The 14,991-nt window shown below is 40.2% G+C and overlaps 1 protein-coding gene across 4 annotated transcripts in view; it reads left to right on the top strand.

Annotated features, from left to right (window-relative positions):
• Positions 1-14,991, top strand: part of dennd1a (DENN/MADD domain containing 1A) — a 509,155-nt gene that overhangs the window by 329,614 nt on the left and 164,550 nt on the right. The gene's annotated exons all lie outside the window — the stretch shown is intronic.

Raw genomic sequence — 14,991 nt, 5'->3', positions numbered from 1 at the left:
ACTCTTAATTAATAGATCAAAGAGACAAGGCAGAGGTGGTAAAGTGTGTCAATTCAAGAGAAGATAACAGTGTACTTTGATCTAAACAAAGTTGTTCCAGAAAGAAAAATAACCTCAATTTCTTTTCAATCCTCTGTGATCGATGTTCTGATGTCTTTTTACATTTTATTTAATGCTATGATTTTTAAGTTTGATAAAGGGTAGAATAGATTTAGGGTGTTATTTAAAGGTCTAACTGAAGAAAATGTCCCTTTTGATGTAAGATGCTGACTTTAAAAGTACAGCAGATAAATGAGAATGGCATACACTGCTACACAGTCCAGTTCTTTTGTGTTTTCTTAAAAGGTGACATTGCTCACATCACTGCTCGATGTGGCATCAAGATGTTAGATATATAACTAGTTGTTGTGTTGCATCTAGCATCTTTATTTTGCAACCAAGCATACCATCTGTTTGAAGTACTGTCCTGCTTTGAGAAAGCGTCCTCAATGCTGTCAGCATTTTGGGTTTACTGCAATAAAAGCAATCTGACATTTACAGACATGAAAGTACATATTGCTCACAAAAATTCTCCCTATAGGCTTTATTGTGCACTCATTGTGCCCTACAATTTGGCACTGCAATTGGAAAAAAATTAATTACGCAGTAACAACTGTTCTATTTCAGTGGACATAACTTAATCCTTTCAGCGACCCGTGTTCTGTGTAGCACAGTCTAGCTCATGGGATTAAACAAAAGGCTATTGCAAACCAGAAACAAAAATGATTAAACGGCCTGACATTTACAGCTAAAACTATAAACACCTTTAATTATTAATTTTTATATACTTTACACTTTAAAATTGCAGCGGTCTGGTTAAATTCGGGATTAGGACATACCTCTGTGCCGAATAAATTAATCACCATCTAAAAGCTTGAACGTAGAGGGATAATTTTAAATAGTGTGTGCAAACAAAATGGATTTTGAGTGAACTTACTCTTCAGGGAATGCAATAGCACAGTTGTTAGTGCACTAAATTACAAATTGGAAGGGCCAGGGTTAGATTCCCAACCAAGCTGACACTTGCTGTTGGATTCCTCAAAGAATGAAGGGCTTATCTCTGAAGTTGGCAGATAAAATGGGGCTCAAACTCGAGAACAATGCATGTCTCTGTTCAGTTTTCAAAGATCATATTTTACCATGCTAACTTTAAATTCTTTCCTATCAGCACTCTGGGTGTCCTTATACCCCAAGGACTGCAGTAGGTTATGAAGACAGCTCATCACCACTTTGTCCAGAGCAATCAGGGATGGGCAGTAAACACTGGCTGGGCCAGCCTTGTCCAAATAAAGATCAATTTTGTTTTCAAACTATTGCTCTTTAGCATGTGCTGCAAACAGTCTTTCACGTATTTCCTACTGCTTTCTTATTCTTAAAAGCCTTGGTATATGATGATGATGAGGCATGCTATAATGTTTCAGTCACTGCACGGATATGTATTTTTTTCTTCCTTTTGAAGTATAAAAGTATCTGCAGTATATCACAGAAAAAGTCGTTGTTTGATTGGACAGAACTTCTATATTGCTGAGAAAATGCTCATTTTCTCAAAGGTGTTCATCTTGTATTCATTAGGACAATTCATAAGAAATACCAAAGTATAGGGGGATCAAAATTCTATTGGGTGAGAGAAGAATGCTGATTTGTGGATGCATTACCGTGGAGAGTTCATGATGATTGACAGTTAACTGTTAAGTTTTGTTTGTTTAATCAAGTTAGATTGACTCTAATTGCCAGAGTTGGACTGTGACAGAAAGTCCTGTTATTTTCATCTTGTGGCTTATTTTCTCTTCAGTTTTCAATGTACCTAATTTTCATGTAATTGAACAATGGATATATATGTCAGTGTTAAGTCTTGGAATTTTATGATATCGTATTTGGCAGTCAATATTTAAGTGGCAGCAACTAAAAAATATTCACTTTGGTGTCCAGTCTTAAATCCAGTCAATTGAAATCCGACTATTTGCTAGTAACAATATGATTTGTTTACTGCTGGTTGTGACAAATTTTCCGGCAACAGTAAAACAGAAACACTACTTCAAGAAGTAGTTTGCCAATATAAATGTATAATTGAGGTATACGTTAAATGAGACATGTATGAATACGTTATTAGCTACAGTCTCAGAATTTTATTATCGTGCTAAAATGTTATTGATAAAATTACTAACTCGTTTGTCAGCAAAATGAGTTCTTTCTCAGTTAGCTAACAAAGTACCTTCTTCTCTCACTCTTGATCATTGGCTTTTAAAAAGTTTACGACAAATAAAATTGGGCTTGTAGTTTTCTTCTTTATCTGCCCTTTCTTTCCATATCCTTAAAAGGTAACATCCACATAACCATCTATTGTATTATTGTTGGGAAAGGAAAGTTTAAATTTCACCAACATATTCCAGATACACAACTTACAATTTACAAATTTCATTAAACAGGACTATTTAATAATGTCAACTATAACAATATTTGTATTAACTGCAGCAAGTTGTTTTCTGTAAGCAGCGATCAATGAATCCTGTGTCTTCCATTCTAAGAGCAACAGGCTTTGGCAGTAATTCAGAAAAGGTTGAAGAAAACAGCTACTCTTGCAGCTAATAATTTGGATTAAATCTAGATAGGCTTTCAACTTTATAAATCAAGCTCATAAAACCTGTCAAGTTGCTGACATGTCTTTCTTATAATCCTAAAAAGACCAGCCATGAAACTCAGAAGTTTCCTCTGATTTCAGATTACCAGTTAGTAACATTAACGTGCTGCAAAGAAGAGTTGTACAATCAATGTCTACAAATGCCATTGAACGAACCAATCTGAAGTTAGCTGGAGCGTTTTAAAACTCATTCTTATCATTCTGCAATTCCTAAGCCATCTCTTCTGCTTTCAACTGGTAGATATTCTCAGGCATTGTCCTTTGTTAGTCTTGGGTTTATCGTACAGCTTTGAAAAGCTGTCAGAAATATTATTGTCATTTAATTGTTAATTTATGGAAGCTAGTTCTGTTAAATATTTTTTATAAAATAGGAACATTTCTGTTTCAACAATAACAGTGATTAACTTCTGGAATGTGAGTCATAGGTACAAAATTAATTTAAAACATTGTGGGCAATTAAAAGAGAAATGTCATCAGGCAGAAAGTTCTGAGGTTGTAGAATTTATATTCAGACGTAATAGTTTACGGGTGACACAGTGGTTAGCACTGCTGCCTCACAGCGCCTGAGACCGGGGTTCAATTCCCAACTCAGGCGACTGACTGTGTGGAGTTTGCACATTCTCCCCGTGTCTGCGTGGGTTTCCTCCGGGTGCTCCGGTTTCCTCCCACAGTCCAAAGATGTGCGGGTCAGGTGAATTGGCCATGCTAAATTGCCCGTAGTATTAGGTAAGGGGTAAATGTAGGGGTATGGGTGGGTTGCGCTTCGGCGGGTTGGTGTGGACTTGTTGGGTCGAAGGGCCTGTTTCCACACTGTAAGTAATCTAATCTAATCTAAAAAATAAGCTGTCAACATGTAAGAGTAGGTGGATATTGGAAAATAGGATGAAGAGTTGTGCGAGCAATAAAAGTAATGTGTTTAGGACTGTTTACTCACCTGAAGAGTAAATATCACTGTAGATAGGTTTACCTGTAACTTCTGTGTATTTCTGTAGATATCTGCATTTTGTTTACCACATACAGAAATATGATCTTTAATTATGCAATGGTAATGCACCTTATCAAATAATGATTTACACAGTAGAAATGTCTGTGATTTTTATGGAACTAATCTGTTCTGGCACTAGATCATATTGTTGGATGATGATAGTTACTCTACTTCAAAATAGTTTGTATTATTTTCATGTATAAGTTTATTACTTAAGGATTTTTACTGAAAGTATAACTTGCAGCATTGGATATGGCATGTTCAGGTATCTGCTTCATTTGATTTAACACATTTTAGAAAGGTGGGGTGGGGAAGAAAAAAAAACAAGAAACGACAGACCTGCCCCCAGTTTAACAACTGTTGTAGAAAGGTTATTAGAATGCAGCATTCGGGATAGAGTGCAAAGTGGCCTGATTAAACACAGTCAACATCAATTGGTCAATGGGAATTGGGTGCGAGTGGGAGTTGGGGGTAAAATCTACACTGGTTGGAATTCTATCTAGCACAAAACTAGATATATCTAGGTAGTTGTGGTTGGTAGAAATCAGTCATAGAGATGTACAGCATGGAAACAGACCCTTCGGTCCAACCCGTCTAGATATCAACCCAATCTAGTCCCACCTGCCAGCACCCGGCCCACATCCCTCCAAACTCTTCCGATTCATATACCCATCCAAAAGCATCATAAATGTTGCAGTTGTACCAGCCTCCACCACATCCTCTGGCAGCTCATTCCATACACATACCACCCTCTGCGTGAAAATGTTGCCCCTTAGGTTTCTTTTATATCTTTCCCCTCTCACCCTAAACCTATGCCCTCTAGTTCTGGACTCCCCGAGCACAGGGAAAAGACTTTGCCTTTTTATCTTATCCATGCCCCTCATGATTTTATAAACCTCAATAAGGTCACCCCTCAGCCTCCGACACTCCAGGGAAAACAGCCCCAGCATGTTCAACCTCTGCCGGTAACTCAGATCCTCCAACCCTGGTAACATCCTTGTAAATCTTTTCTGAACCCTTTCAGGTTTCACAGCATCTTTCCGATAGGAAGGAGATCAGAATTGCATGCAATATTCCAACAGTAGCCTAACCAATGTCCTGTTCAGCCGCAACATGACCTCCCAAATCCTGTACTCAATACTCTGACCAATAAAGGAAAGCATACCAAACGCCGTCTTCACTATCCTATCTACCTGTGACTCCACTTTGAAGGAGCTATGAACTTGCACTCCAAGGTCTCTTTGTTCAGCAACACTCCCGAGGATCTTACCATTTAGTGTATAAGTCCTGCTAAGATTTGCTTTCCTAAAATGCAGCGCCTTGCATTTATCTGAATTAAACTCCATCTGCCACTTCTCAGCCCATTGGCCCATCTGGTCCAGATCCTGTTGTAATCTGAGGTAACACTCTTTGCTGTCCACTACACCTCCAATTTTGGTGTCATCTGCAAATTTACTAATTGTACCTCTTATACTCACATCCCAATCATTTATGTAAATGACAAAAAGTAGAGACTCCAGCACCGATCCTTGTGGCAGTCCACTGGTCACAGGCCTCCAGTCTGAAAAACAGCCCTCCACCATCACCCTCTGTCTTCTACCTTTGAGCCAATTCTGTATTCAAATGGCTAGTTCTCCCTGTATTCCATGAGATTTAAGCTTGCTAATCAGTCTCCCATGGGGAACCTTGTCGAATGCATTACTGAAGTCCATATAGATCACATCTACTGCCCTCATCAATCTTCCTTGTTACTTCTTCAAAAAACTCAATCAAGTTTGTGAGACATGATTTCCCATGCACAAAGCCATTTTGACATCCAGCACTTCCTCCTCTGTAATCTGGACATTTTGCAAGATGTCACCATCTATTTCCCTACAGTCTATATCTTCTATATCTTTTTCCACAGTAAATACTGATGCAAAATATTCATTTAGTATCTCCCCCATTTTCTGTGGCTCCACACAAAGGCCAGCTTGCTGATCTTTGAGGGGCCCTATTCTCACACTAGTTACCCTTTTGTCCTTAATATATTTGTAAAAACCCTTTTGATTCTCCTTAATTCTATTTGCCAAAAGTATCTCACGCCCCCGTTTAGCCCTCCTGATTTTCCTCTTAAGTATACTCCTACTTTCTTTATACTCGTCTAAGGATTCACTTGATCTATCCTGTCTGTACCTGACATATGCTTCCTTCCTTTTCTTAACCCTCAATTTCTTTAGTCATCCTATAGCTACCAGCCTTCCCTTTCACCCTGACAGGAATATACTTTCTCTGGATTCTTGCCATCTCATTTCTGAAGGCTTCCCATTTTCCAGCCGTCCCTTGACCCGAGAACATCTGCTTCCAATCACCTTTTGAAAGTTCTTGCCTAATACCATCAAAATTGGCCTTTCTCCAATTTAGAATTTCAACTTTTAGATCTGATCTATTCTTTTCCATCACTATTTTAAAATGAATAGAATTATGGATGCTGGCCCCAAAGTGCTCCCCCACTGACACCTCAGTCATCTGCCCTGCCTTATTTCCCAAGAGTAGGTCAAGTTTCTCACCTTCTCTAGTAGGTACATCCACATAATGAATCAGAAAATTGTCTTGTACACACTTAAGAAATTCATCTCCATCTAAACCTTGAACACTATGGCAGTCCCAGTCGATGTTTGGAAAGTTAAAATCCCCTACCATAACTACCCTATTATTCTTACAGATAGCTGAGATCTCCTGACAAGTTCGTTTCTCAATTTCTCTCTGACTATTGGGGGGTCTATGATACAATTCCAATAAGGTGATCATCCCGTTCTTATTTCTCAGTTCCACCCAAATAACTTCCCTGGATGTATTTCCGGGAATATCCTCCCTCAGCGCAACTGTAATGCTATCCCTTATCAAAAATGCCACTCCCCCTCCTCTTTTGCCTCCCTTTCTACCCTTCCTGTAGGATTTGTATCCTGGAACATTAAGCTGCCAGTCCTGCCCATCCCTGAGCCATGTTTCTGTAATTGCTATGATATCACAGTCCCATGTTCCTAACCATGCCCTGAGTTCATCTACCTTCCCTGTTAGGCCCCTTGCATTGAAATAAATGCAGTTTAAATTATTAGTCCTACCTTGTCCCTGCCTGACTTCACTGTTTGACTCACTTCTGTTCTCAGCTGTACCTGTCTCAGATCGATCTCTTTCCTCACTATCTCCCTGGGTGTTTCCCCCCCCCCCCCCCCCCCCCACCTTACTAGTTTAAATCCTCCCAAGCTGCTCTGGCAAATTTCTCTGCCAGTATATTAACTCCCTTCCAATTTAGGTGCAATCCGTCCTTCTTGTACAAGTCATTTCTACCCCCAAAGAGATTCCAATGATCCAAAAATGTGAATCCTTCTCCCATACACCAGCTCCTCAGCCACGCATTCATCTGCTGTATCCTCCTATTCCTGCCCTCACTAGCTAGTAGCACTGGGAGTAATCCAGATATTACTACCCTTGAGGACCTGCTTTTTAAATTTCTACCTAACTCTCTGTAATCTCCCTTCAGAATCTCAACCTTTTCCTTTCCAATGTCATTGGTTCCAATGTGGACAATGACCTCCTGCTGGCCACTCTTCCCCTGTGAGAACATTCTGCACCCTCTCTGAGACATCCTTGATCCTGTCATCAGGGAAACAACACCCCATTCTGCTTTTTCTCTGCTGGCCACAGAAACGTCTGTCTGTACCTCTGACGATAGAATCCCCTAACGCAATTGATCTTTTGGAAGCTGATGTACCCCTCGTTGCAGTAGAGCCTCCCAGTCTCAATACCAGAAACCTGGGTGTTTGTGCTACGTTCCCCTGAGAATCCATCACCACCTACATTTTCCAAAACATCATACCGGTTTAAAACGGGTATATCCACAAAAGACTCCTGCTCTAGCTGCCTATCTTTCTTACATAAATGGGTTAACTCCAGGAAGGGTGACTGTATCTGAGACTTCCACCCCCCCCCTCCCCCCCGCTTCCTATAACTGCCATCCATCTCATACTGTTGCTGTTGCAAATTCCTCATCGCTTCTATCTATCTCTCCAACCGATCCACTCGATCTGATAAGATTCACATCCAACAGCATTTATGGCAGATATAATCTGCAGTAACCCTTAAACTCTCTTTAAACTCCCCCATCTGACTAGAAGTACATATCGCTGCAAAGGCCATTTTTGCTCCTTCACAATCTACAGACCCAGAAAATAACACCCGTCTTATTCCACTACAAACACTGCCCCAAGATAAATTAAAAGCTATGGCTTATATTTTAAGTTTAATCAAGAGACTTATCTCCAAAAGCATATAATCAAGAAAGAATCCACTGTACCCACTACTGCCGCCTTTCTTCTTGGCTCCATACATTACTGCAGGAGTTCGGTCAAATCGACTCCATCTGCTTCATCAGTGGCCATCCCTCCATCATAATGTCAGAAATGGGGATATTTGTTGATGGTTGCACAATGTTCAGCACCCTTGCGATTTCTCATACTGAAACAATCCAGGTCCATGTACAGCAAGACGTGGGAAGCATTCAGCCTTGTGATGGTATAGTTTGTAAGTCTATAAGCTAACTCGCTGAGCTTGAAGGTTTGTTTTCAGACATTTTGTCATCATACTAGTAGCGTCATCAGTAAGAGTCTCTGGTGAAGGGCTGGTTTGTTTATAGCTCTTGGTTTCTTAAGGCGGGTGATGTCATTTCCTGCTCTTTTTTTCAAGGGAAGGTCGATAGGATCTAAGACGGTGTGTTTATTGATGGAGTTCTGGTTAGAATGCCATGCCTCTAAGAATTCTCATGTGTCTCTGTTTCACCTGTTTTAGGATGTGTGTGTTGTCCCAGTCAAAGTGGTATCCTTATTTGTCTGTATGTATGGAAACTAGTGAGAGTCGGTTGTCAGAAATGACATCACCCACCTTGAGCAACCAAGACCCATAAATACAGAGGTGGGACATACCACCAGCGCTTCACCAGAGTCTCTCAATGATGATGTTACGTGGTATGGTGACGAAACATCTGAAAACAAACCTTCACACTCTGTGAGCTAACTTACAAACTTACCATGAACCTGAGCTACAAATCTTCTCAAAAAATAGATAACATTTGTGCCACATGAATGTCCAGGAATGAGTTGACAAGCTTGTGTGCAGCAGGTCTTTTACAACTAGTATAAGACACTCCAAGCCAGTATGGTACACTCCTTATGTCTACGATGTTATTACAAAGTACATGCCTTCTGTGAGAAATTACCTCAGCTTTTCCAGAATCACGAGATTTTGTCACAAGATGACATTGGTGAAGATTTGCTACAGATTTTCCAAACTATTGATGCTTTATACAAAGAAGTATGAATGACCTTACGTAAAAAAAACTTATCCTAAAGTTTAAAAAACTGGATAAAAGCAAATTATTGAGGATGCTGGAATCTGAAACCAAAAGAGAAAATGCTGGGAAATCTCAGCAGGTCTGGCAGCATCTCCAAGGAGAGATAAGAGCTGATGTCTAACTGACCCTTTGTCAAAGCTAAAAATAGGGAGGTATTTGTACTAGGCTGAGAGAAGGTGAGTCATGGCTCCAGAAGCAAAGGTAGCAATAAAGAGGTGATAATGACAGTGCATAGAGAGATTATAGGGAGATTAGGAGCTGTGAATGACCAAGGCTGAAGCCAGTGCCATGTGACAAAATATGTGGGGGATGGGTGAAGCAGAGGCAAAATGGAAAACAGGGGAGAAGGGTAGCCTTGGAGAGAAGAGCAGTACTTCTTCAGGATAGGCATTCCTGGAAGAGAGAGGTGGCATTGGGTTAAACACTGGATAAAAGCAAATTACTGCGGATGATACCCTTTTCCCCTGTTTTCCATTTTGCCTCTGCTTCACCCATCCCCCACATATTTTGTCACATAGCACTGGCTCCAGCCTTGGTCATTCACAGCACCTAATCTCCCTATAATCTCTCTATGCACTGTCATTGTCACCTCTTTATTGCTACCTTTGCTTCTGGAGCCATGACTCACCTTCTCTCAGCCTAGTACAAATACCTCCCTATTTCTCACTATTTTTAGCTTTGACAAAGGGTCAGTTAGACTTGAAATGTCAGCTCTTTTCTCTCCTTACAGATGCTGCCAGACCTCTGAGATTTTCCAGCATTTTGTCTTTTATCCTAAAGTTTCATCAGCTTCATAATACTTTTCCACTAGTCATGCCCAAAGAGGCCTGTTTCTTTAGAAGCCCCAAGCCAGCAGACTCACCAAGTAGGTGACCCACAGAGCACAATCACGCCCAGCATCTGCATTTCAACAAGAAATTTGACACTGTAGACATTCATGCATTCCATCAAGATTCTTTTGATAGCCTTCAAGACCAGGATGAATTGAATTTTGCAGTTACATCTATGGCGATACATATCGATGTGACACCTAGTACTCCTGGAAATGTCACCACTTGCAGCCACAGTAGATTTGTTGGAGGTATAAGTATTTTCAATGGAACAAGATTGACAAGTCTTCAAGTCTTGATGGACATCATGCTTGCGTCTTAAAAGAAGTTGCTGATGACGGAGTTAGACACATTGGTGTTAATTTTCCAGCATTCCCTAGATTCAGGAAAGTTTCCATTTGACTGAAAAGTAGCAAATACAAGACCACTGTTCAAGAAGGGAGCGAGGCAGAAAATGATAAACTGTTGGCCAGTTAGCTTGACGTCTGACAGGGAATATCCTAGAATCGGTAATAGATTATAGCTGTGCACTTAATGAAACTTTATGTCCCTTTGACAAAATCATGATTCTTTTTGAGAACATATTTATTAAATGTATTGGAGCCATTTAAATGGAGTTGCTTGTGCTATGCATGAAAGGGAGCTTGTAGGTATATTGTATTTGGATTTCCAGAAGACATTTGAGAAGGTGCCAAATCAAAGCTTATTGCAGGAAATAAAAGCTCATGGTGCAGAAGATAATATATTGACATAGATAGATATCTGGCTGGCTGGTTTAAAAAAAACACAGGTTTTCTAACTGGATATGTACTTTCTTGTTGGGATGTGATAAGTAAAGTCCTACAGAAGTGTGTGTTGGATCCCAACTGTTTCCAATTCACACCAATGACTTGGATGAGTGGAACAAAGCTATGATGGCTAAATTCACAGATGACACAAAGATAAGATATATTTTGAAGAAGACATGAGGTTGCAAATGAATATGGATCTATTGACTGAGTGAATAAAGACCTGGCAGGTGAAGTATCGTATGGTTGGTCAATTTGGCAGGATGATTGAAAAAGCAGTGTATTACTTAAATGGAAAATGACTGCAATATTCCATAGTACAGAGGGTTTTGGTAGTTCCGTATTATTCATAAAATGTTACTTGCAGATTTGGCACATAATCAGTAAAGTTGATAGGGATGTTAAGCTTCTGTTATACAAGGCATTGATGAGATCTCAAATACAGTATATGGTTTTGGTCTGCTTATTTAAGGAATGATGTCAATGAGTTGGAAGCAACTCCGAAAAGGTTTGCTAGATTGGAAGTCTAATTGAATGAGTGGGTTGTGTTATGATAGTTGGGGTTAGCTGAAACCTTTTCTCTGAAGTTTAGCAGAATGAGGAGTGGCTTCATTGAATTGTATAACAATTCAATAAACAATTTGGGGGCGACTATCTGCGTGGAGTTTGCACATTCTCCTTATGTCTGCGTGGGTTTCCTCTGGGTGCTCCGGTTTCCTCCCACAGTCCAAAGATGTGCAGGTCAGGTGAATTGGCCATGCTAAATTGCCCATAGCATTAGGTGCATTAGTCAGAGGGAAGTGGGTCTGGGTGGTTTACTCTTCAGAGGGTCAGTGTGGACTTGTTGGGCCGAAGGGCCAGTTTCCACACTGTAGAGAATCTAACCTAATCTAAAATAACATCCTGAGTGGTGGATACAGAAATTATATTTCCTTTTGTGGCTCAGTCCAGAATTACTCATCATTGTTTGTTCAGGACATCGATCAGTTAAAGAACAGATGAATCTATGGTCACTTGAAGTAGGTTGCATTCTGACACCATGCTATTGTCTTAGTTTGAAAACCAATGTGCTCTTTGTTTCAGTAGTCCAATTTGCTTTCAACATTTCGAAGAATGGTCTTTTAAATTGATACAACCTTCATTATGCATAGATGTGCAGTGTATGAAGACTATCTGAAACTGCAGGAATCCAGTGGCTTATAAACAGTGAAGGGAAAGGGAATTCAGCATCAAGCTGCAGTTGGACAACTTTTTTATTTGGTCACTACGTTATACTTAAGTGAAATGAGGGAGTTTGATTTCAGCAAGGGCTTGATGATTGTTAATATTCACCTGGAAACTACATTGGACCAAGGAAGGAGGACTCAAGAATGAAGTAAAAAGGTGAAGAGAGCTATTATATTTGTTAGGTCAATGGATCCAATGTCACTGGTATTGAGCAGTCAACTAGAGTGGTCCAGAGAGAGATTTTCATACCACAGAACAAAGAGCAAAGCCTGTGAATGTTAGAACAGTGGACTTCAGGAGTAATGGACTGGTGGTAGAGTGAGATTTAATATGTAGGTTTTTGGTTCACAGTCATGACATGACACTGAATCCAAAATTGCAATAATTAATTGTCCAAAGAGCAGTGCATTTTAGCAGACTATTAGCAAAGAATAATAATTGCTTTTGTGAAATTATATCAGTAAGTGAATTACAATTGCACAGCAAAGTAAAATAAAAGGGTTTTAAACAAACAGTACACTAATCATTCAGTGAGACCATGATTGGAATCTTCTGTGCCATCTGGAAATGGAGAGGAGGTGCAAGGGAAGATTAAATTTACAACTGAAAACGTTTGAAGCAAAGCTTTGCTTATTCCTGCTACCATTGGCAAAAACTGAGTTGTTCATGATTGGAGGCAGATTAGGCCATTCACTGGCCATCTTGCAAATTTCCTGGATTTAATAAGTCAGATTTGCTCCTATTGCTACATTACTATACTGCCTGATCTTTCAGTCTCAGCAATCTCAGCATGAGTCCCCAAGGGATCTCCCTTTAATTGTGCCTGATTGCACGTAGAGGGGCTCCCTGGTGTCAGTCGCTGACCGCAAACTCGAACTCGAACTCTGCTGCTTAAGTTCTTACCAGGGTGTGGACCCTGGCACTTAAAAATTCTCACCAGCCTTTTGTTATGGTGCAGAGAGAGACAATCAAATCTAATCAACCTTTCTATCTCTGGATTGGCAACACAGGAAAAAATTAAACCATCAACGAATCCCAAATAGATTAAATTAGATTACTTACAGTGTGGAAACAGGCCCTTCGGCCCAACAAGTCCACACCGACCCGCCGAAGCGCAACCCACCCATACCCCTACAATTACCCCTTACCTAACACTACAGGCAATTTAGCATGGCCAATTCACCTGACCCGCACATCTTTGGACTGTGGGAGGAAACCGGAGCACCCAGAGGAAACCCATATAATTTCAATTGTTTCTAACCAGGCTGTTGAATAACCAATCCCAGAATATTTAATTAATTTCCAGACAGTGGTTTTACATCTTAAACGAAAGACTTAACTATTTATTGGTTACGCAATAACTTTAGCAGAGAGAAAATTAAACAAGAGAAATCTGATTAATATCTAAGCTTTAAATCCAAAACATTTGTTTTCAGCCCCACTCACACAAGAGAAAGGTAGACAAATGAACGGCGTTGAAGAATAAATCAAAGTAAATAACAAAACTGACCAGGGTATTTAAATAGCTTTTGCAATGAGTTGTTTCACGGGCATTGGTGTGGACACTTTGATTGCTTTTCTGAAACCTTGAATAAGGTCACCATCTTGGGTCACCCAAGCAAAGGCAGCAAAACTTCTAACTTAGCTTTCCTCTTTTTGAAAGCTTATGTAGCAGATTAAGCAAGGAGCTTTCAAATTTTCATGCTGTCTTAGCAGCAGCCCAGAACCATCTCTTGGAAGACGTAGTTTAAAAACAACTTTAATCCTAGTTCCACCTTGATAGACTGTCAACTGCTCCAAGGCCTTACTTTCATTCAACCACTACCATCTGCTTGAACATACGGTCTCTTCAAAACTTATCGGAACCAATTCCCAGATACTGACCTCATTAAAAGCCAATTTCTGCTCTCTGTTTTTCCCAGATAGTTATGTCTGTTGCAGTCTTTTTAATCAAGAATCCACCAGCAATTAACAGCCAGGTTTAGCTTCATAAACAATCAAAGCTTGTTTTGTCTATTCTTTTCTTTTTATCACAAGTAGACCAAAAGTTGACAAGGCACGTCCAGTTCACAATTAAAATTTGATAAAAGAATAAAAATGATGAAAAATCAATGAGCATTCTAACCTTTCATTGTGTCTACTATTGCCCAACCTTTTTATCCCTGCAGCCTTAGCACTGTTAGTTGCTATTGAACTCTTGATTATTTGGTTAGGCCAGAAGTTGAGGAGGCAGGCTCCTCTCCTTAATGAGGCCACAGTCGAGGTGATGGCCTCTTCATTGGCTGCTGCTGGTAAAATCCTTTCTGTGATCCTGCCAGTTACCTGCATGGGCTTGGCACCATCATTTGGTCCCAACTGCAGGACTTTGTGGTAAAATTCTGAGCAGTGTCTGTTTGATTTCCTAGTATATGCAGATTATATACGTTGTTGAACTTTATTTTTAATGTCCGAATGTGGAAAGAGTTAATATTATTTTTTAAAATTCACTTGTGGGATGTGGGGCGTCGCCGACTGGCCAGCATTTATTGCCTGTCCCTAATTGCTCTTGAGAAGGTGGTGGAAAGTTGCTGCCTTGAACTGCTGCAGTCCATGTGCTGTAGGTAAACCCACAATGCCCCGGGAGGGAATTCCAAGATTTTAACCCAGCAAAAGTGAAAGAGCAGCAATATACCTTCAAGTATAAGGATAGCAAAGATGATTCTCGAAGGAGAGAGAGAGACAGGGTAGTTGTCATGGGGGCTTTAACTTTCCAAATATTAACTGGTAACACGTACTTTAAATAGGTCAGTTTTTGTCCGGTGTGTGCAGGAGGGCTTCCTGACACAGTATGTAGACAGGCCAACAACGGGCAAAGCCACACTAGATTTGGTACTGGGTAATGAGCCCAGCCAGGTGTTAGACTTGGAAGTAGGTGAGCACTTTGGTGATAGCAATCACAATTCTGTTATGTTTACTGTAGTGATAGAAAGGGATAGGTGTCTACCACTGGGCAAGAGTTACAGCCAGGGGAAAGGCAATTACGGTGCGATTAGGCAAGATTTAGGAAGCATAGGATGGGGAAGGAAACTGCAGGGGATGGGCACGTTAGAAATGTG

Source organism: Hemiscyllium ocellatum, chromosome 21 (assembly GCF_020745735.1).
Source record: "Hemiscyllium ocellatum isolate sHemOce1 chromosome 21, sHemOce1.pat.X.cur, whole genome shotgun sequence".
Taxonomy (NCBI): Eukaryota; Metazoa; Chordata; class Chondrichthyes; order Orectolobiformes; family Hemiscylliidae; genus Hemiscyllium; species Hemiscyllium ocellatum.
Note: the sequence above shows the minus strand (reverse complement) of the source record. Positions and strands in the feature narration are given on the sequence as shown.